The sequence below is a fragment of the Microtus oregoni genome, unplaced genomic scaffold (assembly GCF_018167655.1).
Source record: "Microtus oregoni isolate MIOR12 unplaced genomic scaffold, Mior012 000043F_ref0000047, whole genome shotgun sequence".
NCBI classification, from domain to species: Eukaryota; Metazoa; Chordata; class Mammalia; order Rodentia; family Cricetidae; genus Microtus; species Microtus oregoni.
Genome location: NW_024543210.1, coordinates 10,687,373 through 10,712,489, shown reverse-complemented (window position 1 = coordinate 10,712,489; position 25,117 = coordinate 10,687,373). Strand labels below are relative to the sequence as shown.

Here is a 25,117-nt window from a genome sequence, read left to right as displayed (position 1 = left end):
CTTAACTATTTATTTTCTAAACCTTCAAACATGAAATAGTAACTACTGTCACATAGTAGGTGCTTAGTAAAAATATATGTTAATTGAATTACATATTCAATTTAAATTAATTTAATTAAACAGACAGGCATGGCTTCCTATGCTTATAATCCGGGTGCTGAGGAGACAGAGGCAGGAGGATCAGTAATTCAAAGGCCAGCCTGGCCTAGATGAGACCTTGTTTCAGAAAAGCTAACTAAATAAATTGTGTTACAAGGCTGGGGACACAGCTCGCTGTAAAGTCTTTGCCAAAAAGGCTTACATGGAATGACAACGGCGGGTAGTTTGCTGTAAGCCCTGAACTCGTGGCAGGCTGTATTCTGGGTGCCTCCAGTAACTCACCTTTGGATCCTCACCTCAGAGACCTCGGAACACAGTCAGCCAGCCAGGCCCCTGCGACTGTGTCCAGCAGCAAAGAGGGACCAGCAGGACAGTGAGCACTTCAGAGGTGGAGAGTTTCAGTGGCTGGGAGTAGAAAGGGTTGCTGTGGCCTTGATGAGGGGACTGCCAAGCATATGCAGGCAGGCGTGAGGAGCTAAAAGCATCCCCTACTGACACCTTGGAAATGGGGACATCAGCCCTACAATCTAGGAAGCAGGATTCAGTCGACAACACAAAGGGAGATGAGAGGCGGCTCTTTCCCAGAGCTTCCAGTGACCAAAGAAAAACAGTAACTGCTTGTGCACACTAACCGCGTTTTGCAGGTAAGTGAATAGACAGGCCTTAAAAATCAAAGCTGGACCTTTGGCCAGCCTGGTCTATATAGTGAGGTCCAGGACAGCCAGGGCTGCAGAGGGACCTTGTCTCTAAAACAAAAAAACAAAAATCCTAACTAAAGTCAATGAGAGAGAGAGAGAGAGAGAGAGAGAGAGAGAGAGAGAATATGGATGAATGAATCTCGTCATCTGATCAAGTCAATTTTGGTCTCTGTTTTAGACTGACCTGGGTTCGACTCATGGTCCCACTGCCTATTAGACATTCTTATGATAGAAACAAAAATTAACTTTTTAAAATGAGGGGATGTTAGGATTCATCCAAGTTGCTCAGTCATTGTCCTGTTTTTCTTCTTCATTCATCCCCATTGCTATCATTTACTTTTTTTTCGAGACAGGGTTTCTCCGTAGCATTTTTGGTTCCGGTCCTGGAACTAGCTCTTGTAGACCAGGCTGACCTCGAACTCACAGAGACCGGCCTGCCTCTGCCTCCCGAGTGCTGGGATTAAAGGCGTATGCCACCACTGCCCGGCTTCATTGCTATCATTTATAAATGTGGGGGACCAGACCCACGCGGAGTGGAGTCAGGTCATCTGAGGCCTCATTGGGTTCTATGGCGGGTGGCCTGAGGCCTTCGTGGGAGACAGACGGATAAGCCATGCAGAGAGAGTTTGGGCATAGAGTTTACTTAGTGGGTTATGAAGGGGAAAAGGAAAGGGGGAAGAAGAGGGTGGAGAAGAGAGAGAGGCAGAAGCTGCCTCTCCAGAAAAAGAGAGAGAAAGAGAGAGAGACAGAGAGACAGAGGTCGCTTGTCTTGGTGGAAGGGGGAGGTTAGGAGTGGGCGGAGCTTGTGACAGACCAGGCCAGCCGATTACAACATTCCATCTTATAATAAAAAAGTGGGGAGTTAGGCATAGCAGGTTGAAAGAATTGGGATGGCGGATTCTCAAGACTGCTTCCTGCTTATTTGTGGGTGTCGAAATCTTTCTTGAGGGGGCCTGAGATAGCTGAGTGCTGGTCACGTGCTGGTCACGTCCTGGGGCAACTGGTCGCTTTACTCCCAACTGTGGAACTGTGATGTGAAACTGTCCAGTGTCTCTTGGGCATAGCAGGGTGTTGGCAGAGCAGAGAACAAAGTTAAGTTTAGTAAGAAAAAAAAATTTAGGACCAGGGAATTGAGAGAGGTGTATCTTACCTGTTTAAGGTGAATCCTTCAATTCAGCTCCCTGGAATTCTTGAACTCAAAGAATTCTTGTGAAAACGTAAGTTTTAGACACATACATTGTATAAACAGCAGCATATTTATGTCAGAATAACTGTGACAGATGTTTTTATATAATGAAAAGTATCTTTAAGACTATGAAAGGCAGCGTGAGAGAGAAGTTTGATAACTTATATTTGTCCTCACACCTTTATAACTTGCAGGTACATACCTTAATAACTCGTGTTTTTGTTTTACTGAAATTTGTTTGGTGAGGTTGTCCTTTTAAACTAGTAAAACCTCTCAGTTGTCAAACTGCATCAGAGATTTTTTTTTTTGGGGGGGGGGAGGTGTTTCAAGACAGGGTTTCTCTGCAGCTATGGAGCTGAAAGACCTGAATAAATCCAGACCTCTCTAGCAGGAAAAATAAAGCCAAAAATCTAGGTTAGCTGCAGTGACTCTGTTTCAGGAACTAGCTGAAGATAAAGTTAGATTATAATCTTTTTTTTTTTTTTTTTTTTTTTTTTTTTTGGTTTTTCGAGACAGGGTTTCTCTGTGGCTTTGGAGCCTGTCCTGGAACTACCTCTGTAGACCAGGCTGGTCTCGAACTCACAGAGATCCGCCTGCCTCTAGATTATAATCTTGAGAAGAATCTTGAGAAACAGGGAGTTAGCCCCCTTGTGATTATCACTGGTATTTTCGGAATTTTCCAATGACACCCTCCCTACCCCCTTTGGATTACTGGGTTGTAATCCAAAATTACAATTTAAAATTCCCTTAAATACCCCTTCTCTCAGCTACTTGGGGTAGAACTCTCTACCCTTGTATGGGAAATGAGTTTCGGCCCTAGTACACTGGTTCTTGTCCTGTCAATAAACCTCGTGTGATTGCTGCAAGGATGGTCTCTCACGAGTTCCTTGGGGGCCGTGTTATCCCAAGACTTGAGTGAGAGTCTCCGGCTCTGGAGGTCTTTCAGAGCCTGTCCTGTGATTAAAGGTGTGCACCACCACTGCCCAGCAAGATCTTTAAAAAGGGTAAAATTTTACTTGGGTTATTGATTTAAAAAATGACAGAGAACTTACTTGATTGGCTACCTAGAGTCATCCATCCCTCAGGATCCTCCGTGGTCGTCGAGGGTGAAGGCATCAGGACTAAATGTCTTCTGTCATTAGAAGCAGGACCTGCAGATTATAACACCCATCCCCCCTCCTTAGATACTTCACTTCAAATTCCACACAGTGACCAGAGTGTTTATTTGCTAATGTTTGAGTCACTAAGGCCTTGTGCGTGCTAGGCAGACATTCTGCCTCAGTCCCTTAAAAAAAAAAAAAATCCCATTTATTTATTTATTTATTTTGGTTTTTCTAAGAAGGGTTTCTCTGTGTATCTCTGACTGTTCTGGAACTGGAACTCTCTGTAGACCAGGCTGACTCTGAACTCACAGAGATCTGCCTGCCTTGGCCTCTAGAGTGCAGGGATGAAAGGCATTTGCCTCCACCGCCCAGCCCAGCTAGAGCCACATTTTTAAGTTTTAACTACTTAGCAGGCAGATGATGGTGGAGTGGTGCGTGGGGGAGGGGGGGGGCTCGCAGCAGGGGGTAGGTTCTCTTTCCACTTCAGGTAGGGACAGGATCTACGTCAGATCATCGGGTTTGACAATGGACACCTTTATCTGAGCAACCCTCTCTCCAGTCCTAGAATAGCATTTTTCAATTTTTCAATATTCAAACTTCAGATTACTTATCTGCTCAAGTCAAGGCTTCCTGTGGCCTCTTGCCTCCCTTCCCAGCTTTCTCTGTCACAACTCCCTGTCCTCTGACTCCCACCTACCCAGTCAAATCTGCCTCAGGGCTGAAATTCAAAGGTACCAAGTTCATTCTGCCTACCTGAGGTCCACCCTTGGACTTTTTCCTAAAGGGAGGCTCTTTACACCAAATTCCCAAGGTCTGTTTGTTTATTAGTGTTTGTTGTAGGACTTGGCTGGACAGTAGTGGTGCACAGCTTTAATCCCAGCACTCGGGAGGCAGACACAGACGGATCTCCATGAGTTTGAGACCAGCCTGGTCTACCAAGTGAGTTCCAGGACAAGCTCCAAAGCTACAGAGAGAAACCCTCAAGAAACCAAAAAAAAAAAAAAAACAAACAACAACAGCAAAACAAAACAAAAGTTTAAATCCAGATCTATTGCTTATTGTTGGCTTTTTTCTTTTTTTTCTTTTTTTTTTTTTTTTTTTGAGAGCTTTGGAGCCTGCCCTGGAATTTATTTTGTAGATTATGCTGGCCTAGAACTCACTGAGGTCTGCCTGTCTCTGCTTCTCGAGTGCAGTAATTAAAGGCGTGTGCCACCGCTGCCCGGCCACTAGTAATCTTGAATGTGTTAATTGTCTTCCTGTGCCTGGCTTCCCTGGCTGAGAAATGGGACTAACGATAACACGTCCCTTCTCTGTTGTGAGGAATGAATGTGTTCGTATCTGTTGGATGAAGCCTACAATTGTGTGGGACTCGGACATGCCGGCATTTGCTCTTGTCCTCTCTCACGTGGCTCTGCTGTTTTCCTGAACAGATTTTTCTGCTTCCCGAAACCATGTCTGGTTCAGAAATCACTGCTTAGCCCACAGTGAGGTTCCGAGATGCGCTTTCACCCAGTTCCGCAAAACATCCTGTGCCCTTAGCAAATGCTGACTGAGTACCAAATGAGGAGCTGACCTGAAGAGCCCTCACCAGTCAACTGCTGGTGACTTTTCTAGAATAGAACCGCCCCCCCCCCCCCCAACAGTTCTCATGGAACCTAAACTGGCCTCAAATGCGCTGTGTAGCCAGAGAAGGACCTTGAAGTTACGATTCTCCTGCCTCCACCTCCCAAGTCCCGGGATGACAGGCACGGGCACCACGTTTAGTTTTAAGCGGCACTGGCTAGAAAAGCGCTACCACCGAGCCACGTCCCCAGCCCTGAATTCCCTTTCTGACTTTTGGTTGTATAACTTTACCGCTGGAATATCTTTGGCCATGAACAGCCCAGGACCTTGGTTTTTCAAACACACGAATTGAGCCCTGAAGGATACAGGCTACCTCGGCTCAAGCAGTGAAGGCCTAATGAGCAGCTGGCTCACAGCCAAGATACCCCAAGGTAGGAGAAAGAGAAGCTGCAAGGCCAGGCAGAATCTGAGCAGTCACACCCTGACTTGGTGGATGAGATCCTGTTATCACTAGCCCTCCCTTTTTGTTATTGTTTTGTTTTTTGTTTTTTAAGACAGGGTTTCTCTGTGTAGCCCTGGCTATCCAGGAACTAGCTGTGTAGAGCAGGCTGGCCTTGAACTCAGAGAGATCTGCCTGCCTCTGCCTCCCAAGTGCTGGCATCAAAGGCATGTGCCACCACTGCCTGGCTCCTTTTCTTATGCTTCCTTCTCCAAAATTACCCTTCTTTTTCAAAGTTAGATTTTAGTATATCTCAGAACTACTACCAATCTTATCTCTTCTTGTCTACCCATTTCCAACCCCTTAATGGGCTGGAAGAGGGCTGGTGAAACCCCTCATTGCTTTCTGTTGGTGTACTGGAACCCCGACTTCCCTAGCAGTGTCCAAATTGCACAAGTAGTAAGACTGGCTTGTGGTGTTCAGCAAGATGCACACATGATAGCTAGCATCAGCTCAAAAAGAAAATAGTTAACGTGAGAACTGAGTTCCTCTTTTTTTTTCTTTCTCTAAAGCAAGCATCTGTTTGAAAGTTAGAGCACTTCTGAGGAAATACAAATTCAAAACAGGAAGCAGAAAACGTCGGGCAATGCACTATGCTTAGCCAAAGACTCTCAACCCAGTGAGACCTGAATCAACATGAAACTTAACAGCCCATGCTGCTGTAGGCTGACTCAACACACCCAGTAAGGACGCTTTACGGTAGCAAACACCCAGCGTCCTCTCCTTCTCTTCCGTCATTCAGGCCAGGCCCTCACACATCTCTGTCATATTCCCGAGCCTGAGCAAGTGCTCCTGTTGTTGAAAAAAATTTTTTTTTAATTTTTAAAAACTCCTTATGCAAATCCCCAGAAAGGTCTTACTTCAGATGCTTTGACAATATCAGGATGATTTGCTTCAATGTGATGCCTTTTGTTTTTCTTCTTTTATGATGTTGGCTGTGGCTTCAGGTACAATAGTGTAAGCAGGGCTTGTTCTGGCTTTTTTTTTTTTAAGGAATCATTTGTTATTGGGAAATATTTCAAAACAAGACCACAGACTCAACTCTCCTCCTCCACTAGTCCCCTCTCCTCCCTTGTCTATACCCGCTACCATCCCAACTTCCCCACCTTTCACTCCCCATGAGCAGTTTCTGGCCTAAAAACACGAAGCCGGGGGACTGTGGACTAAAGCCCCTGGAAAATATGAGCCAAAGTAAACGCTTCTTCCTCTGTTTCTAGCCTCTGTTCACATCTACACAGGTAGACTCTTTTTTTCTTAATATTTATTTATTATGTATACAATGTTCTGCCTGCATGTATGCCTAAAGCCAGAAGAGGGCGCCAGATCTCATTGTAAGTGGTTGCGAGCCACCATGTGATGGCTGGGAATTGAACTCAGAACCTCTAGCAGAACAGCCAGTGCTCTTAACCGCTGAGCCATCTCTCCAGCCCCCCACATGAAGACTTTGAAACATGAAGACCTAAGTTCAGTATCTAGAACCCTCACACAAACTGGGCATGTAAAAACAAAAACAGGCTTGACTGGTGGAATCCTGGGGCTCACTGGACAGTCTGTCTAGCTGAATTGGTGACCTCCAGACAAATGAGACCTTCGTGTGTGCAACACACACACACATGCACTAAAACATTTGACAGCTCTTTTTTTTTTTCTTTTTTTTCTTTTTTAGTATTTTGAGACAGGGTTTCTCTGGGTAACAATCTTGGCTGTCCTGGAACTCACTTGGTAGATCAGGCTGGCCTCAAACTCACTTACACTTCCAGATTCATCACTGAAGGAAGTTAGAACAGGAACTCAAACAGGACCTAAAGACAGGAGCTGGTGCAGAGCCCAAGGAGGAGTGCTGCTTACTGGTTTGCTCTACATGACTTTCTCAGCCTGCTTTCATATCAGGACCACTGACCCAGGAATTTCACCACCCACAAAAGTCTAGGCCCTCCTCATCAATCACTAGTCAAGAAAATACCAACTGGGCAGTGTTGGCACATGTCTTTAATCCCAGCACTTGGGGGGCTGAGGCAGGTGGATCTCTGTGAGCAAATTCCAGGACCCTTTCTTTTTTTATTTCTTCTTCTTCTTCTTCTTCTTCTTCTTCTTCTTCTTCTTCTTCTTCTTCTTCTTCTTCCTCCTCCTCCTCTTCCTCCTCCTCCTCCTCCTTTTCTTTTCCTCCTCCTCCTTCTTCTTTTGGTTTCTTGAGACAGGGTTTGAGAAACCCTGTCTTGAAACACCTCCCCCTGCCAAAAAAGGGGGGGGGGATCATGTTGTAAGCATTTTTTAAAAATGTTTTGGTTTTCCTGGCTGTCCTGGAACTCACTGATATCTGTCAGCTTCTGCCTCCCAAGTGCTCATATTAAAGGCGTGTGCCACCACCGCCCAGCTCCTAGAGGCTTTTTTCAATTAAAGTTCCCTCCTCGAGGATGACTCTAGCTTGTGTCAAGTTACCATAAAACTATTCAACACACACAAATAATAATAAAATTATTTAATTACAAACATTCATATATATACTATCAGTTTTATTGAATCTTAAGACTGTATCCTATTTGTTTTTGACTCTTAAAAATCAATTGATTTGCCTGGCAGTGGTGGTGAACACCTTTAATCCCAGTACTCAGGAGGCAGATGAAGGCAGATCTCTGTGAGTTCGAAGGCCAGCCTGGTCTACAGACTGAGTTTCAGGACAGGCTCCAAAGCTATAGAAAAACTCTGTCTCGAAAAACTAAAAAGTAAAATAATCAATCAGTTCACTAATTACCCCTGTTTTATATGTATTTAGGCCATGTGTGTCCTTCTGTAACTTTTTGCCCATTTGTAAGACTTTAAGACAATTCTGAAGCTATTTCTGACAATTCTGAAACCTCTCAGCCTCCTTGCCATAATGCCTTCCCTCCTCCCCTGGGAACCAAGGACCTAACAGCTACACATGCATGTACTCAGTTCCTGAACAATTACCTATATATGTATGTTTTGATTCTGTCCCCTGGGAAATGGGGTCAGAATGACCTCTTATCTCATCTGATCTGGCAACAGCTCTCCAGCCAATTATTGGTAATAGCCCTTTTGGATAAGCCAATCACAACCCCCTTTGGTTCTGTGGCCCCTTTAAAAGTAGACTGTACCAGCTATTCGAGGTCTCTCAGCTTCCCGAATGCTGAGGGACCATGTCATGACAGAATTAATAAAATCCTCATGCATTTGCATCGGCTGTGGTATGTGAGGTGGTCTCTGGGGGCGACTCCTCCTCGGTGTTTGGACACTAGAGTCCAACACATTAGTTTAGTGTGTGTGTGTGTGTGTGTATTTGTGCATCTCCATGTGTGTTCACACATGCGTGTAAGTCCATGTGTGGGTAGAGGCCAGAGGTTTGTAAATGAAAACTCCTGAAAGGAAGCTGTGGCTGAACTAAAAGCTGCCAGTAGGAGTATCTGTGTTTGCTGAGACTGAGGGACCAATGGGAATTCAGTGCTGTGGAGGGAGTGGAATTCTGCAGGTTTAAAGGCTGATTATCTTAGGCTGGTGTTAGGCCTCTGGAAAAGCCATGTCTTGCCCCACTCTGTACCTGAACTAATACCTTGTGATAATAAATTTACAAAAGAACAAACCTCTTCAAAGCTACTAACTTAGCAGAACACAAGCTTCTGCTGAGCCAAGAGCCAAGAATGCGTCAGGCTTAGACCTATAGACTAGCTCCCGCATCTCAGCATACTGCCTCTCTGGGGCACCCACCAATGCATTGTAAACTCACCTTGATTCATGACTTTCTTTGCTCTGTAAAATCATACAAAAAACAAAAAAAACAAAACAAAACGTGAAAACTGCTTCCACATTGGGATGTGGAATTTGGGGTAGCCTAGATCTATGTTCCCAGGCCATGGTTATTCAAAATGGCTCCAGAAATAAACTGTGGTTTTTACAGGTTGATAGTGGCATCTTCCTTATTTACCCCAAACATAATCCTTTTTTCCCCTTCCCTTCTTTCATTTTTTTGTTTGTTTGTTTTTGTTTGAGATTGGGTCTCACAGAGCATGGAGCTCATTGATTCAACAGACTTGGTCAAGACGGGGCGGTGGTGGCACACACCTTTAATCTCAGCACTCAGGAGGCAGAGGCAGGTGGAGCTCTGTGAGTTCAAGGCTAGCCTGGTCTACAAGAGTTAGTTTCAGGACAGGCTCCAAAGCCACAGTGACACCTGTTTTGAAAAACAACAAAACAAAACAAAACACTTGGTCAGTGAGCTCCAGGGTCCTCCCGCTCTCCCTTCCCAGCTCTGGGACTTCAGGCATCTACCATCACACCCAGCCTTTTCTCGGGTGTTAAGGATCTGAATTCAGGACCTCATGTTTGTGGAGCAAACGGTTTTCTCACTGAGCCATCTCTCCAGCTCTATGCACTGTTTTGTTTTTGTCTGTGTTTCTTTTTTGAAACATGGTCTCACTATGTAAGCTGCTTAGTCTAAAACTCTCTTTACAGACCAGGCTGACTTCAAACTTACAGAGATCCACCTGCCTCTGCCTCCTGAGTGCTAGGATTAAAGGCATGTGTCACCACAGTCCTAAATTTTTTTTTTTTTTTGGTTTTTCGAGACAGGGTTTCTCCGTGGTTTTGGAGCCTGTCCTGGAACTAGCTCTTGTAGACCAGGCTGGTCTCGAACTCACAGAGATCCGCCTGCCTCTGCCTCCCGAGTGCTGGGATTAAAGGCGTGCGCCACCACCGCCCGGCTACCTAAATTATTTTTAAATAAAAATGATTGGGTTGGAGAGATAGCTCAGTGGTTAAGAACACTGACTGTTCTTCCAAAGGTCCTGGGTTCAATTCCCCCAGCACCCATATGGCAGCTCACAACTGTCTACAAATCCAAAATCGGACACACATGCAGGCAATACACATAAAATAAAAAATAATTTAAAAAAATAAAAATAAAAATGATTATGCTAGCCCCCTGTCAATTTTGACCAGCTAGGCAAGTGTGTCAAGGAGCTTGGTGACCCAGAGGAACGGTGACCTTGGTGGAGCAGCAGTCCCTTCCCTATGGCTGACTGGAACATCCACAACTGCTATGTATGGCCTTTTTCATTTCAAGTTTTTATTGAGAAAAATCTCATGCATGCTAAAGAAGGCCGTGTGGAATATGGGAGTGAGCGGGGCAGGGATAGTCTAGTTCAGGAGTTGTCAGCTTTCCTAACGCTGTGACCATTTGATATAGTTCCCGTATTAAAATTAGCTTTGTTACTACTTCATAACTGTAATTTTACTGCTGTTATGAATCATAATGTAAATATCTATTTTTTCTGATGGTCTTAGGTGACCCCTGTGAAAGGGTCATTTGGCCCCAAAGAGGTCTCAGCCCATAGATTGAGAACCTGGTTTAGTCTCTGGTTTAACAGACTCCACTTTCTCCTTCCTTGTCTCCTTTTGCTTCTTTAGCATTTTTTTTTTAATTTTTGAGACAGGGTTTCTCTGTAGCTTTTGATTCCTGTCCTGGAACTAGCTCTTGAAGACCAGGCTGGCCTCAAACTCACAGAGATCCGCCTGCCTCTGCCTCCCGAATGCTGGGATTAAAGGCATGCGCCACCACCGCCCAGCTCCTTTTGCTTCTTTAAACCCTTCTGCTGAGCCAGGCCTCCAGTTACCTTGGAGTGAGGAAAGACTGAAAACTCATTCTAGCATCCCCAAACCTAGCAGAGCATACACAATTAGTCATAAGGCTGCCCCGTGGGGCAAGAGTAGCCACATTACAGGAATTGATCCTTTCAAGCAATGATGGCACCAACTACTCTAGAACAAAGATAAGGGATAATCCTTAACTAAGAATATGCAATTATGCAAACTTCTCATTCCACTTTCCCCTCTACATTTGAGGTACCATATCACCCACCATATCAGTACCTCAAACATGAATTGGGGGGTGGGGGCTGAGAGATGACTCAGAGTTAAGAGCTTTGGCTGCTCATCCAGAGGTCCCGAGTTCAATTCCCAGCATCCACATGGGGGCTTACAACCATTTCTAATAGAATCTGATCCCTATTCTGTCATGCAAGCATTCATGCAAATAGAGCACTCATATACATAAAATATACTTAAAAAAAAAAAAGAACTTGGGCCAGGCAGTGGTGGCACACACCTTTAATCCCAGCACTTGGGAGGCAGAGGCACGCAGATCTCTGTGAGTTTGAGGCCAGACTGGTCTACAGAGTAAGTTCCAGGAGGATAGTCAGAACTACATAGAGAAAGACTGCCTCGTAAAACAAAGCAAAAACAACTTGGAAGTGTGCGGTCACAGGACTGACTGAAAAGTTTCTGCACCCGGATAAGCCGCTCTGCCAATGCAATAATCCAAATGAGACGGAACCAAACTGAGTTAGAAAAAGCCCAGATTTAATGGATGCAAACACTCCTGGACGACTTTCCAGCCTCCTCTCCCCCCAGAGGAGAAGGGGAAGAAAGACCGGAAAACCACGTGTTTGTTCTCTGGGTGGGGGAGGCGTTTAAATACCCCGCGAGAGTGATCTTGAGCATTTCTAGAGAGGAGTCGTTGTTTGGCGGACTTTCTCAGAGGTGGAGTCTGGACTGAGGCAGCTCCAGGGGACGGGACTTGGGAGGGAACTTCCACCCAAACATTCCAGACTCTTTGGGTATATGGATGCCAGGGTCTGGGGTGAGGACTTCTTTTCCTCTTCCCAAAGTCGCTACGCTGCTGATTAAGTCTCCATATTCTGACTCTCGCCACTACTTATCCCTTTGCCTTATGATACGTGCTATAGAGCCTAGTCGGGCTCACATAGTCTCTGTCCTAAAGCTGGTGACACAGCTCCGACTCGGTGGCTCTGTATCGCCCTATATCTCCCCTAATCAGAGTATTCTGGCCAGTTACTAACGTTTTCTCTTCCGTGTGGTACTGTGCTCAGAGCGGTGCCTGATCTTCATCCTGACGCTCAAGCCCTGTAAGTTCGAAGCCAGCTTGGTCTAGAGGGAGTTCCAGGGCAGACTCCAAAGCTACAGAGAAATCCTGTCTTGAAAAAGAATTAATTTTTAAAGGTAAAATAAACCTTTGGATTTCTGTTAGGTCCAGGCGTGTACAATGATGTGTATGTGTATGTTGGGGGTAGGGGGGAGAGACCAGACCACCAAAGAAGCAAGCTTTATTCCAGGAAAAGAAAAAAAATCACCATGGGAAACACAAAGCTTATGAGGTATTGCTGTGGCCACAGCCAGAGATGGGCTGTAGCTGTGGCAATGGGTGGATTCCAAACTTCCCTTTTTAGAGCAAGAAGCAAGAACTAGGCATGAATAAAAGAATTTTTACAATGTCAAAGGAAAACTCAGATACAAATTGCTTTTTTTAAAAATTTCCATTAACAGGGTTTTTCAGTTAAACTCGGGTTTGTATTTAGCCCATTGTTTCTCTCTGGCACTTTCCGATGGTGTTTCCCCAAGCTCTGCACTTTCCCTGCCTGACACAGCCAGTTGTGTGCGTAGCAGGGGAGGGGAGGGGACGATGAACAATCAAAAACTCTAGTACATCCCATCATTTAAAGGTTAACTCAGCTCACCTCAGTTGTTGGTCACGAGCAGCCAGGGGGTTATCTAAAAGCTGACTCTCAGTTTGCAGAGGGTCACTTCAGCCTTTCAGACGGAGCTATGGGTGATAAAGCAAAGTAACCCAGTGTTAATAGTTAATCTCTGAGAAAGCTGCTGACAGCCTGCTCTCCTTCTCCCAGGCTTACAACGTGGTGTTTTTCTATTTCTGCATTCCTATTTCTGGAACCTACATTTTATATTCTTGGGCTTTTCAATTTCCACAATTTCCTAGGATAGATATATATACCTCCCAGTAAAGTCAGGCTATTTTTCACGGAGAATAATAACTTAAAGGGTAGAACAAGAAGCTTCAATAGGGACACAAACAATGTGCATCCGTGTTGTTCCCCCTCCCCTCCCCCACGTCCTGTGTTGAGCTAGGAAGATCTAGACCAATGAGCAGTAGCTTGCTCCACCACTGTGTGCAGGGTCAGAGCAGATAACTGACCTTTTCTTGAGTTCCTTTGTGTTCATGTGGGTGTGCATAAAAGGTGTGCATGCAAGTGTGCGCACATGTGTTGGAGACCAGAGGGAGATATTATCTTCCTCTATTAATCTCTCCACCATATTTTTTAGACAAGATCTCTCCCTGAGCCGGGAATGTGCTGATTTGTCCAGACTGGTTGACCAGTGAGCTCCAGAGGACTCCTGCTGTCCCTGCCTCCCCACGCAGAGGACAGGAAGGCACCATCACACCCAACTGGTTACGGGGTCCTAGGATCTTGATTTCTGAGCCTCGTGTTTATGCATCAGACCCACAGATCCATCTCCCCAGCGCAGATAACTGGTATCTTTTCAGTTCATGGATTTTCATGTTGAGTAACCATTCTGAAGACACAATGTGATTTAGATTGTAAGCTCCTGCACCTTGATGGACACTGGTGTTGTGGGAAGCTCACCAGAAATGACCTCTCAGAGCAGTTTACAGCCAACTGAACGTCTTTCTTCCAGCCATCTGAGAATACACTCGGGCCCTCCTGGACCTAAGTGTAGCCCTGAGTGTCAGACTCTGCTTTTGAGGACAAAAACAGAGTCCTGGCGTCTGGGTCTACGACTGCAGGGGGCCTCTGGAGAAGCAAGCGGTGTAAGGGAACCTAAGATGAGCGGCTAGCTGGAGGGGCTTCTGCCCAAGCGGATAGTTTAACAGAAGTGAAGACGGCCAGGGCATCTTGACCTCGGGTTCCTAGAATAGAGTTTGGTAATTTTCCACTGGGTTCTCCATTACGGAGATCAAATTCTAGTTAAACCTGAAAAGGTCTCAGCAAGAATACAAGATGGAGGAACACTGGCTTTGCCTGCGACACTGGGATGAGATGGCTAAGATCCTGGGAAGTAACAAAATGTTTTGGCTGTTGTTTGTGGTTTTTTGTTTTATTTTTTTTGAGGCAGGGTTTTTCTATGTAACTCTGGCTGTCCTGGAACTCGCTCTGTAGACCAGGTTGGCTTGAACTCAGATAGATCTGCCTCCCGAGTGCTTGGACTAAAGGCGTGCGCCACCGTGCCTGGCTGATGAATGTGATTTTTACATCAGAAGGACTGAATAGTTGGAGACGACTAGAAGGCAGCCTGTGGTAGGCAGCCTCTCGACCACAAAAGCTGTGGACAGTTGCTAGAGACACCCCCCCCCCCAAACAACTGCCCCCACACATCACAGGTTCCCTCCCAGACCCCCGTCACGCACAAACCACAACCAAACACCTGTTTTCACAAAGAGATTTTTTTTTTCCCTTTGTTTTTTTGAGACAGGATTCTCTGTGTAGTTGTCCTGGAACTAGCTCTAGTAGACCAGGCTGGCCTTGAACTCAGAGATCTGCCTGCCTGTGCTTCCCAAGCGCTGGGATTAAAGACATCTAGCCTGAAAATCACCCCCCCCCACCGCCCGTGAGATTCTTTTTTAATGGGGGGGGGAGTTAAAGTGGCTGCTTTCAGACAGCAGCAAATGACCTTGCAGGTGTCATTTTTAGAGATAAAAAGGAGGGAGGTCTTTGTTAGGTGTGTATTCTGATTCGGCATATTAATTAGGTGAACCAAAGGGGGGGTTTTGATTGCTAGATTTTAATACTTTGATAACTGTACATTGGCAGTCAGCCTCTGGAGGAGGAAGTGGCCAAATAAGAGAATAGACCTTGGGGGCTAGCCTTAGGAATGTAACTTAACAGTTTTTAGCAAGGCAGTGGGACTGGGAGAGGAGAGCAAGGCCAGAGTCCCTTCAGTGGTAGTAAGACTCTGCTTTTTCCTTTTGGTTTTTCATGGCAGGGTTTCTCAATAGCTTTGGAGCCTGTCCTGAACTCACTCTGTAGACCAGGCTGGCCTCAGACTCACAGAGATCCACCTGTCTCTGCCTCTTAAGTGCTGGGATTAAAAGCATGAGCCACTACCGCCCAGCCGACTGTGTTTTGATAGCTGATCATGGATTAATAGAAAACTAATGTACCAGCCATTATTTCAATAAAAACAATGTCACAGTATGTGTCTCTAAAAGGCAAGGGTATAGCTTAGACTTTAGCTATCGCCAAGTCACCAGTGTGGCCCCAGTGGCAATTGATGGAACATTATGGAAGCAGGAGACCTATCAGGAGGTCTGTGAGTCCCTGAGAGCATGTCTTCAATGGGTTTATGGCACTTGGGCCCCTTACTTCTCCTTTCTGCTCTGCCAATGATTTAAGCGGTTATACTCTATCAGGTGCCTCCATAGTTATCTCAACATAGGCCCAAAGTGACAAAACCAGCTGGGTCAAGATCAGAACCTCCAAAACCATGAGCCAAATGAGCTTTTATAAATACATAATCTCAGATATGGTTATAGCATCAGGAACTTTTGCGTCCCACCAGCCAGCTCCCAAATAACCACATGGAAGACATTAATTATAAATGATTGACTGATAGCTTAGGCTTGTCTTCAGCCAGCTGTTACAACTTATCCCACTTCTATTAATCTGTGTGCTGCCCCAAGGCTTCTTTACCTCATCTATCAACTTCCCAGGATGCTTCTCCCAAGTCTGGCTTGAAACACTTGTGAATCACTGACTCCACCCTTTTTTTTCCCCAGCATTCTCTCTGCCCCCAAAATCCTGCCTAGCTACTGGCCAATCAGCTTTTTGTAACAATGAGAACAATGAGAGCAACACATCTTCACAGTGTACAAGAGGATTATTCCACAGCAAGGAATTTTATTTTTTTCTTTTAAAAATGTTGTATTAATTATTGTGTGGGGAGGTGTGTACATATGCGTGTGCATACGTTATCCTTTGTATAAGTGTAGGCATGCACACTACAGCATGCACTGAAGGTCAGAGGACAACTATTAGGAGCTGGTTTTCTCCTTCCTCTGTGGGTTCTGGGATTGGACTCAGAACAATAGCAAGTGCTTCTACCCACTGGGCCATCTCACTGACGCTAACTGAGATCGCTATGAACTCACGGGGATGTCTAAGGTCAAACATTCAGAAATCCAGTGTACTGTTCACACAGCTTCTTCCAGTATCCAGGGCTTACATAACTGTTTAACATCAAAGTCAAGATATAGATAAAATAGATCAATATTCTCATCAAATCTGGGAAGTTTGGGGCCCCAGAGTTCAAAGCCTAAATGGTTGGGAGAGGCAAGCAAAGTGACAACTTCGATACATGGTAAGTCTTACAGAGGCTTAAAGAATGAATGCGTTAGGGAATTCGTGAATGAGGAAATCTGGCAAAAGTCTAAAAATTGGTGCAAGAGAAGAGAGCCAAACTTATTTTTTTTTTTAAGAAATTGGCTCTAGCCAAGCAGTGGTGGCTCCTGCCTTTAATCCTAGCACGTGGAAGGTATGGGCAGGTGGATCTCTGTGAGTTTGAGGCCAGCCTGGTTTGCAGAGTGAGTTCTAGGACTGGCTTCAAAGCTACACAGAGAAACTCTGTCTTAAAAAAACAAAAAGAAAAAGAAAAGAAAAGAAATTGATTCCAGCAATAGTTAACCCATGCCTATGATAAAAAACAAACAAACAAAAAACATAAATTCATGAGTTCTTCCCTGATGACCTAATCACTTGTTTTTGAGACAGGGTCTCTCCTAGATTGGTCTTGAACTGGCTGTATAGCTAAACTCCTGCCCTTCCTGACTCAGTTTCCTAAAACTGTGATTGCAGGCCAGTATACCTGATGATTTCTTAAAGGGCCCACCCTCATCATCGTTACACTGGGGGTTAAATTTCCAACACATGAATCAGAGATATGAACAAACAGTACCAGGGTAGGTCTAGTTTTCCTCGGGGGCTCACTGGTGGAGTCTCTCAGAGCAGTTTAGCCACGAGGAAAGCAGCAGAGTTACCTGTCACATCTGGGAATGTAAAATGTCACTCATGGACACGTACTCTGTGATCTGTGAACAAAAGAGTAGAACACGGCTTATTTCACCTGGCAATCTCCATGGAAGGCACAGATGGATTTTTAAGTATTGAGAGCCCTCTGCTGTTGGTAGCTAGAAGTGCACAAAGAGCGTTTTGTGAGTTCAAGGCCAGCCTGATCTACAAGAGCTCATTCCAGGAGAGGCTCCAAAGCTATAGAGAAACCCTGTCTCAAAAAAAAAAAAAAAAAGAGAGAGAGAGAGAGAGAGAGAGAGAGAGAACCAACAAGTGTGTGTGTGTGTGTGTGTGTGTGTGTGTGTGTGTGTGTGTGTGTGATAATAGGGTATCACACAGATGCCCTGGAATTGGAAGTATAGGTGGTTGTGAGCTGACCAATAGGAGTGCCAGGAACTGAACTCTGGTCCTCTGGAAGAGCATCAAGTACTCTTAATTGCTGATCCATCTCCTCATTTCCCTCAATTTTCTTTTCTTTCTTTCTCCTTTTTCTTTTCTTTTTGTTTGATTGGAAGTGTGACCCCAGTCCTCCGACACCCCTGTATCCAAGGACTCTGGGATATTTGGTCAAAAGTGAGATCCCAGCCCTCTGACACCACTATATCCAAGGAGCCTGGGAAGTGTTCCCTCAGCCCTTGTCCTGGGAGTTGCCTTAGATCAGACTCTACCTCCAGAAAAGCCCACCAAGCGCTGCCCCCTCCCCAGGGAGGGTCAGGACCACACCCACAGACAATTTAGGCTGCCTCTGAAAAAAAAGAACACGTGGTCTTCGGGTTTTGCGTGAACCCCCCTTCTCTCTCCCCCCCTACACCCCGCCATGCTTTTCTGGCCACCAGGGAGCGCTGCAGTAAACATGGGCATTGATTGGGTCTAATCTGGCCTGATTGGAATTATTTGCGTCAGTGGAGAGGCTCATTTTAAGATTTTTCCATATACATATATATATGGAAACATATATATATATATATATGGAAACATATATATATATATATATATATATATATATATATATATATATATATGTTTTTTTTCGAGACAGGGTTTCTCTGTGTAACAGCCCTGGCTGTCCTGGAACTCACCTTTAAACCAGGCTGACCTCGAACTCACTGAGATCTGCCTGCTTCTGCCTCCCGAGTGCTGGAATTAAAGGCGTGCACCACCATCACCCAGGAGGCGTGTGGTTCTTTGTGAATTTAAGGCTAGTCTGGTCTGCATAACAAGAATATGCATTGAGACTCTATTTCAAAATTAATTCTTAATTTTTAAAATTCAAGCTTGCGTCTGGAGGGGTGGTTCAGTGGTTAAGAGCTCTTGTGTTCTTGCAGAGTGTGTGCGAGGGTTGTAGTAAAGAAACTGTCTGCATGGCTGCTCCATGACTGGGATGTTTTGATTATGAATAAGGGAGGGAGATTGTCCAGAGGCAACAGAAAGAGTTCAGCGCAGAGAGAAAAGAAAGATTGAACATTGCCAGGACTGAGAGAGTGAGAGAACAGGAGAGGATAGAGGAAATAGCAAGATAGCAATAGATGGGGAACAGTGCACAGTGAGAAAAAGGATAGGAAGAGAATAGTGAGGGGAGGATAAGAGGGTGGATAACAAGGGATAGAGAGAGGATGAGAGAAAAGCAAGAGTGGGAATAGAAATGGAGAGAGAACAGTGAACACATCATGTGGACTCTAAGGAGGATGGGAAGCTAGGGGAGGGAAGGGCAAGTTGGTCGGATGGTCTTTAAAATGTATAACAGGGGGCTGGAGAGGTGGCTCAGCAGTTAAGAGCATTGCCTGCTCTCCCAAAAGTCCTGAGTTCAATTCCCAGCAACCACATGGTGGCTCACAACCATCTGTAAATGAGGTCTGGTGCCCTCTTCTGGCCTTCAGGCATACACGCAGAAAGAATATTGTATACATAATAAATAAATAAATAAATAAATAAATAAATAAATAAATATTAAAATAAAATAAAATGTATAACAGAAACTGGTGATACTGAGGGAGCCTGGAGGCCAGCATGGGCTTTGATCACTGATTGGCACCACAGGTAGTCATGTGTTCCTTTTGCCAGGGAAAGCGGAGATTCTACTATGAAGGTCCTGGGTATCTAAATCAGTCCTTGGGTTTGACAACACACAAAATCATTTTGCCTGCCCATCTCAGTGTATATTTATGTTAAAAAATTATTGTTCTGAGGCCAAAACAAATCAAACATAAAATTTCCTTCTGGAATAAATGGCTGCTTCACTTTATTTTTTAAGTCAGTTACAGGTCAGATCAAGATCGGCTGGTTAATTTGGGAAAGATGCTGACACAAATATCCTTCAGGATCAACTTTCCAAGGTGAGAGAACCTTGAAACCATGGGGTGTTATAGTCAGGCCTGGAGGTGGGACAGGGTTAGGACAGCATTAGGAGAGATACAGACTCATAGTGTATAAACTGATGCCATGACCACTCTGTGGTATGGGTAAGGGGAAGGGTTCTGTTGTAGATATGATAGAGAGGACAGGCAGAGGTGTTTGGAAGAATCCAGAGCAGAGAGAGAAAGTAATAGATTGAACATGGCCAGAAGATTAAACCAGGCCATGAGAAAAGCAGGAGCATAGCTGCAAGGGTAGGGAGCATAGAGAGAAGAATGCAGGAGAGCAGAGGGAGGGGTAGGAGCGAGACAGAGAGAGGAAGACAAAGATAGGAGAAAGTCAGCCAAAGAGGGAGCATAGCCGAAATAGCAGGGTTATAAGGAGAATGAGTAGCTGGGGAGGGAAGCCCAGAACTGGGTTTAGGGTAGGGAGGAGGTGAGAAGAGCTAGGATGCCATCATGGACTCTGTAACCGTACTTGTGATACTGAGGGAGCCTGGAGGCCAGCAAGTACTTATATGCTAAGGGGCACCACAAATAACTATTTACTTCTTCTGCCAGTGATAAAGAAAATGGCTCCTTTTGATAGAGGGAAACCAACTTCACAAGTTCCTGAGGAATACTGGCTTTTGCCTAATCACCAGAATTTGGGGAAATTCTTTGGACCTGACACATACCAGAGATAGCATGTCCTGGCTTTGAAGGAAGAGGAAGAGAATATGAATTTCTGATCCTCCCTCCTCCATCTCCCAAGTGATAGAATTATAGGCATGCACCACTAGCCCTAATTTATGCACAGTTAGGGATCAAAGTCAGAGCTTCATGCTTCATGCCTATTATTCAAACACACTATCAACTGAGCTATAGCTCCAGTCCTTGACATACTCTTTTGGCAGCCTGTCCATTGTGTGTATACAAACACACACAAAAATACATACACACATATACCACACACGCACACATATACACATAGATATATATGTATATGTGAATAATATATTCAAGACAGGGTTTTACTGTGTAGCCCTGACTGTCCAAGAACTCACTCTGTAGACCAGGCTGGCTTGGAACTCATCAAGATCTGTTTGTATCTGACTTCCAAGGGCTGGGATTAAAGATGTGCACCACTATCACCCAGCCACTGCCAATATATATATATATTTTTTTGCTTTTGGAGACAGGGTTTCTCTGTGTATCTCTGGCTGTCCTGGAACTCACTCTGTAGACCAGGCTGGCCTTGAACTCACAAAGATCCACCTGCCTCTACCTCCCTGAGTGCTGGGATTAAAGGTGTGAAACCATCATTGCCTGGCACTAATATTTTTGAAGAGGAAGATTTGGTTCTGCCTCAACTGTTTTCACTTTCACCTTTCAGTGGTTAAAAAACATTGCTTTAAGCACTTCTGGGGTCACACTAACCTAGATTTTAAATCTCAACTGTGACATGGTGTGCTTGGTTTGAATGAGAATGGGCCCCATAGGCTCATATATTTTTGAATGCTTGCTCCTTATCTGATGGAATTCTCTGAGAAGGATTATGAGGTGTAGTCTTTTTGGAGGAGGTGTGTCACTGTGGATAGGCTTTTGTGTTTCAAAAACCCATCCCATTCCCAGCTGGCTCTCTCTCCCTCCCTCTCCCCCCTTCTCTGTCTCCAACTTTCAGATCAACATAAAAGCTCTTAGCTACTGGACCAGCGCCATACCTGTCTGCCTCCAGGCTCTATGCCATGACAGCCATGGGCTCGAACCCTTTGGAACTGTGAGTCCACAAAATAACTGTTTTAATTTGGATCACAGTTGAAAAGTTTCTGCACCCTGATAAGTATCTATGCCAACACAATAATCCAAGTCTGACCAAATTAAACCGAATTAGAAAAAGCCCAGGTATAATGAATACCATGCGCCTGGATGGTCTTCCAGCCCCCCAAAGAGGAGATGGGAAAGGAAGACCAGAAAACCACGTTTGTTTTCTCGGAGGGCAGTTTAAATACCCTGTGGGAGCAGTCTTGAGCATCTCTGGGGAGGGGTTCTCATTCGGTGAGCTTTCTCGGGGCGGGGTCTGGACTGAGGCAACTCCATCAGCAAAGATGGGTCATTTGATCAAATCAACATCAGAGGAACAGGAAACGATATCTCCATCCTGGGATGGGTTGCAATCACCTGGCAACCACTGATGATAAATAATCCTTAACAGGAAGAGCAGCTCACTAGCTGAGAGCTGCGGTACCACCGGCCACTCGGTGAGAACAGTGCATCCCGAAAGTGCTGTGAGAATTGAATAAACTCTGCTCAAGGATCCCAGAAACCTTTCTCCATTGCATAAGGGCTCTAAACGCAGAGAGCAACTATCTGCTTCTGCTGCTCTGGGCTGGACTAAACTGACTTGACAGGAAGAAAATGGTTTGTAATTACTCCTAATATTTAATGTGGAGTCTAGAAGCCCAGACTTTGGAGTGAGATGGACCCCCTTTTCAGGACACACAGTCTTAGACAGATTAACATCTCTGAGCCTTAGTTTCCTCAATGCCTGAATGCACACACTTGAGAATATATTGTAGACTTTTCATTAGGATATTAGCCTTGTTCTGTTCACCCAGTAGATACAGCATCTAGTAAATGGTTGAACACAGATTTTATTATTGAACAATGATTTCAGAGTCTGTGAACTGTAGGCAGAACATAAATATAGTACTATGGGAAGTACTCTGTCTTTTAGGTCTCAGCTCAAGTTATCTCTTCTTCAAATGACAGCCTGAGTTATTTTCCTGCCTCTGGTCATGTCTCCCTGTTTTTATTGATTTACAACCTTGGTGATGCTCTGAAATTATTGTTCAATCATTGGTTTAGCTAATATCCACCTCTGCCCCTTAAAAGCAAGCTCCATGGAATCAGAGGTCAGGTTTTCTATTTTAGATTATATTCTTAATGTGTGTGTGTGTGTTTGTCTCTTTCTACTATGTGGCTGGAACTTAGGCCTTTGTGAGTAACTATTTGTATACTGAAACATCCCACACGCCCAGGGTTCACGTTTTCTGTGTTCCCAACCTGTTTCAGAATCCTCATCTATGAAACTTTTGGATTCCAGAGGGAGGAGGAGTTTAGAGGCCTGGGCGGGCTCACCATTTGCTCACATCCCACCCACTTCAGTCCGGACCCGCCCCTGTCACTTACGTGGCCTGTGACGGGCCACGCCCCCTTCGTAGGCGTGACCCTCAATGTTGTGCCAGCCGCGTGCAGGCGGTGCTTACGTCACACGCACGGTGTTCGTGTGCGACGAACGGGAGAGGGGCGTGGCCAGGCGCTAGGGCCCCGCGGACGCCGTTGCCGCCGCCTGAATGGCCTGTTAGGCGGCCGGCGGCGCTGGGCTCTCCGCCGCTCAGGCAGCTGGGCGGCCACTCTGTTTTGAGGTCCTCGCCGCCCTTCCACGTCTCCCGGAAGAGGTAGCCTGCAGGTCCGGGAGCAGCCCGCTGCTGTGGCGGCCCGGGTGGGCGACCAGGCAGTGGCCTTGTCTCTCGGCTTCCTCAGGTGAGGCGCAACCAGGCCGCGGTCGGGACGGCTTGGCTTGTGGGACCCGGTCTCCGCCTTTCCCGAGTGCCGTCGTGCTCGTCTTCGCCCAGGGCCGAGGAAGGGGACGCCACAGTCCCGTAGGCTCCGGCCACCGAGGCTGACTGTCCTCCACCCCCCGCAAACTTGCTGTGGGGGCGCAGTGGGTCGTGTCATCGCCTGCCGGGCACCCAGGGTTGGTCAGACCGCCGGCCAGACAGCCGTGCCTGACCGCTGACCCCTGACCCTGCCTCTGTGTGACATCTGACCTTCCAGGTTGCTTTGCGCCACCGAAGTCCCTTCTTGGAGTCTGTCACCAGGACAAGAGTCCAGGCCCTAGCTCGGTGTCTATAATCCACGTGAAGGTCCCCGGTCGTGTTTTAAAGTCCCGTTAACTTTCAGATGGGAGGCAAGACGTTAATTGATACGTTGTCTTTAGGCTTTTTTTTTTAATTGGGAGAGTTAATTTTCTCTCTTTCATCACCAAATTTTACTTTACGTTTGTGTGGAGTTTTATAAGTCGGAATGCATGTCACGTTAACGTTTTTATTTGACTTCTCGTAAACTGAAATACACACCTAATGAGTTTTCTGAAGAATGTGTTTAAACAGTGAACTCCATGACGAGGTTAGATGTGGTGAGGAAGGGGTTAAACGGTGGGCTTGACACTGAATTGACCTAGATTTCAATATCTGAGGTGTCATCTAAGCTCTGGGACCTTGCTAAACTATATCCATGTTTGTTTTTTAGAGGATATTGCAATTTACCCCATACTGTAGCTGAGAAGGTTATCCGTGATGGTGTTTGCACAGCCCTTGGCAGATAAAGATGAATTGCCCCAGTAGTGTTTCTAGGAGTGCCTGTGTAGGCTAGACTCTGGGAATTCATTAGTGAGCCAAACAGGGATTGTGTCTAGCCACCCACTCCCCTTCCCCCAAGAGCGAGAGACAGATGTTTTAAAAGCAACAGCTATAATAACCAGAAGCACTGTAAGGCAAAAGAAGGGCGTGCACACGGAATTAAAAGGCTTAGCTTAGGTGATAAGGAAAGATAACTCCGATGCTAGTGAAGAAAGCATTAGAATTGACATTTCCAGGGCAAAGGAACGCTAACTACATTCATCAGTCATTGTTGACTTTGCAGTTTACTTTATACTACTATAGCATGAAGGCTAATTACTTCATTGCCTTGACCTATGTGGCACCTATAAGTGTCCAAATGTGTTGGATAGATAGTCATTTAAAAAAAATTGCACTCAGCTTAACATGCACATGGTAGGTACTAAGTATTTATATAGTTAAAAATTTACTTGAGACCCCTGTATTCATATATAAATCACTTTAACAGTCATAACTTTTGTAATCGTCAGAAGGGCTTTTCTCCCCAAGTTCAGCCCTTTGAAACAAATTTCAGAGAACTGTTTTATTTGGTTGTAGTGGAATTTTGCTAAGCATTTTCTTTGTTGTTTGAATCCTGCATGGATTTGTTAAGGCATCCATGAAAAAGTGTCCCAGGCTGGATAGATTAGACCATAAAAGTTGATCTTTCTAACTCTTCTAAGTCCGAGATGAAGGTGTTGGCAAGGCTGACTTTGTATATATATTTACTTATTAGTTGTGTGTGCACTTGGAATTGTGAGCCAGAGGACAGCTTTCTTGAGTCCTCTGTCTTGTTCCCCTATGGGTTCCAGGGACTGAATTCAGGTTGTCAAGATTCAGGGCAAGCACTTTTGCCAGCCCAGATGTCTTGCCCGAGGCTGATTTCTGAGGATTCATTTTTGGCTTACAGATGACTATCTTCTAGCTTGGTTTTACCTTCTCTCTCTTTATGACTGTTTGCGTATACATTTCTTCTAATACAGACATCAGTCTAAATGACACCTTTATAGACCTCACCTCCATAAAGTCACATTCTGAGGTCTCTAGGTTTGGAGTTAAGTATATGGACTTTTGGGGAACATAATGTAGTCTCTCACATATGTTTTTGCTATGTTAAGATTTGTCCTTCATTGAAATAATAAGGAAAATAGTAGTAGTTGTAATAATGATAGCAGAAGTTACTAGAGGGGGTTACTGTATGCCAAGCATCTCAAAAAGTATTTTCCCCTATTGTTTGATTATAAAGCCATTCTGAGCTAAGTATGGTGATGAGTCCCTGTAGCCC

The 25,117-nt window shown here is 45.2% G+C and overlaps 1 protein-coding gene and 1 long non-coding RNA gene across 4 annotated transcripts in view; one reads left to right on the top strand and one right to left on the bottom strand.

The window, feature by feature from the left end:
* Positions 1–12,694: 12,694 nt before the first annotated feature.
* LOC121434425 lies at positions 12,695–22,744 on the bottom strand. Its single transcript, XR_005972428.1, has 3 exons — positions 22,583–22,744; positions 16,948–17,080; positions 12,695–12,781 (listed from the first exon to the last, which is right to left on the bottom strand). It is a non-coding gene; the product is annotated as an uncharacterized LOC121434425 (long non-coding RNA).
* Positions 22,745–22,801: 57 nt separating this feature from the next.
* Golga5 (golgin A5) overlaps positions 22,802–25,117 on the top strand; it is a 33,385-nt gene continuing 31,069 nt past the window's right edge. For 2 of the 3 annotated variants that reach the window (XM_041633359.1, XM_041633357.1), the window contains exon 1: positions 22,802–22,936. The gene's annotated coding sequence lies outside the window, so the exon portion shown is untranslated. The remainder of the gene's footprint in view (positions 22,937–25,117) is intronic. The other variant, XM_041633358.1, reaches the window with a different exon arrangement.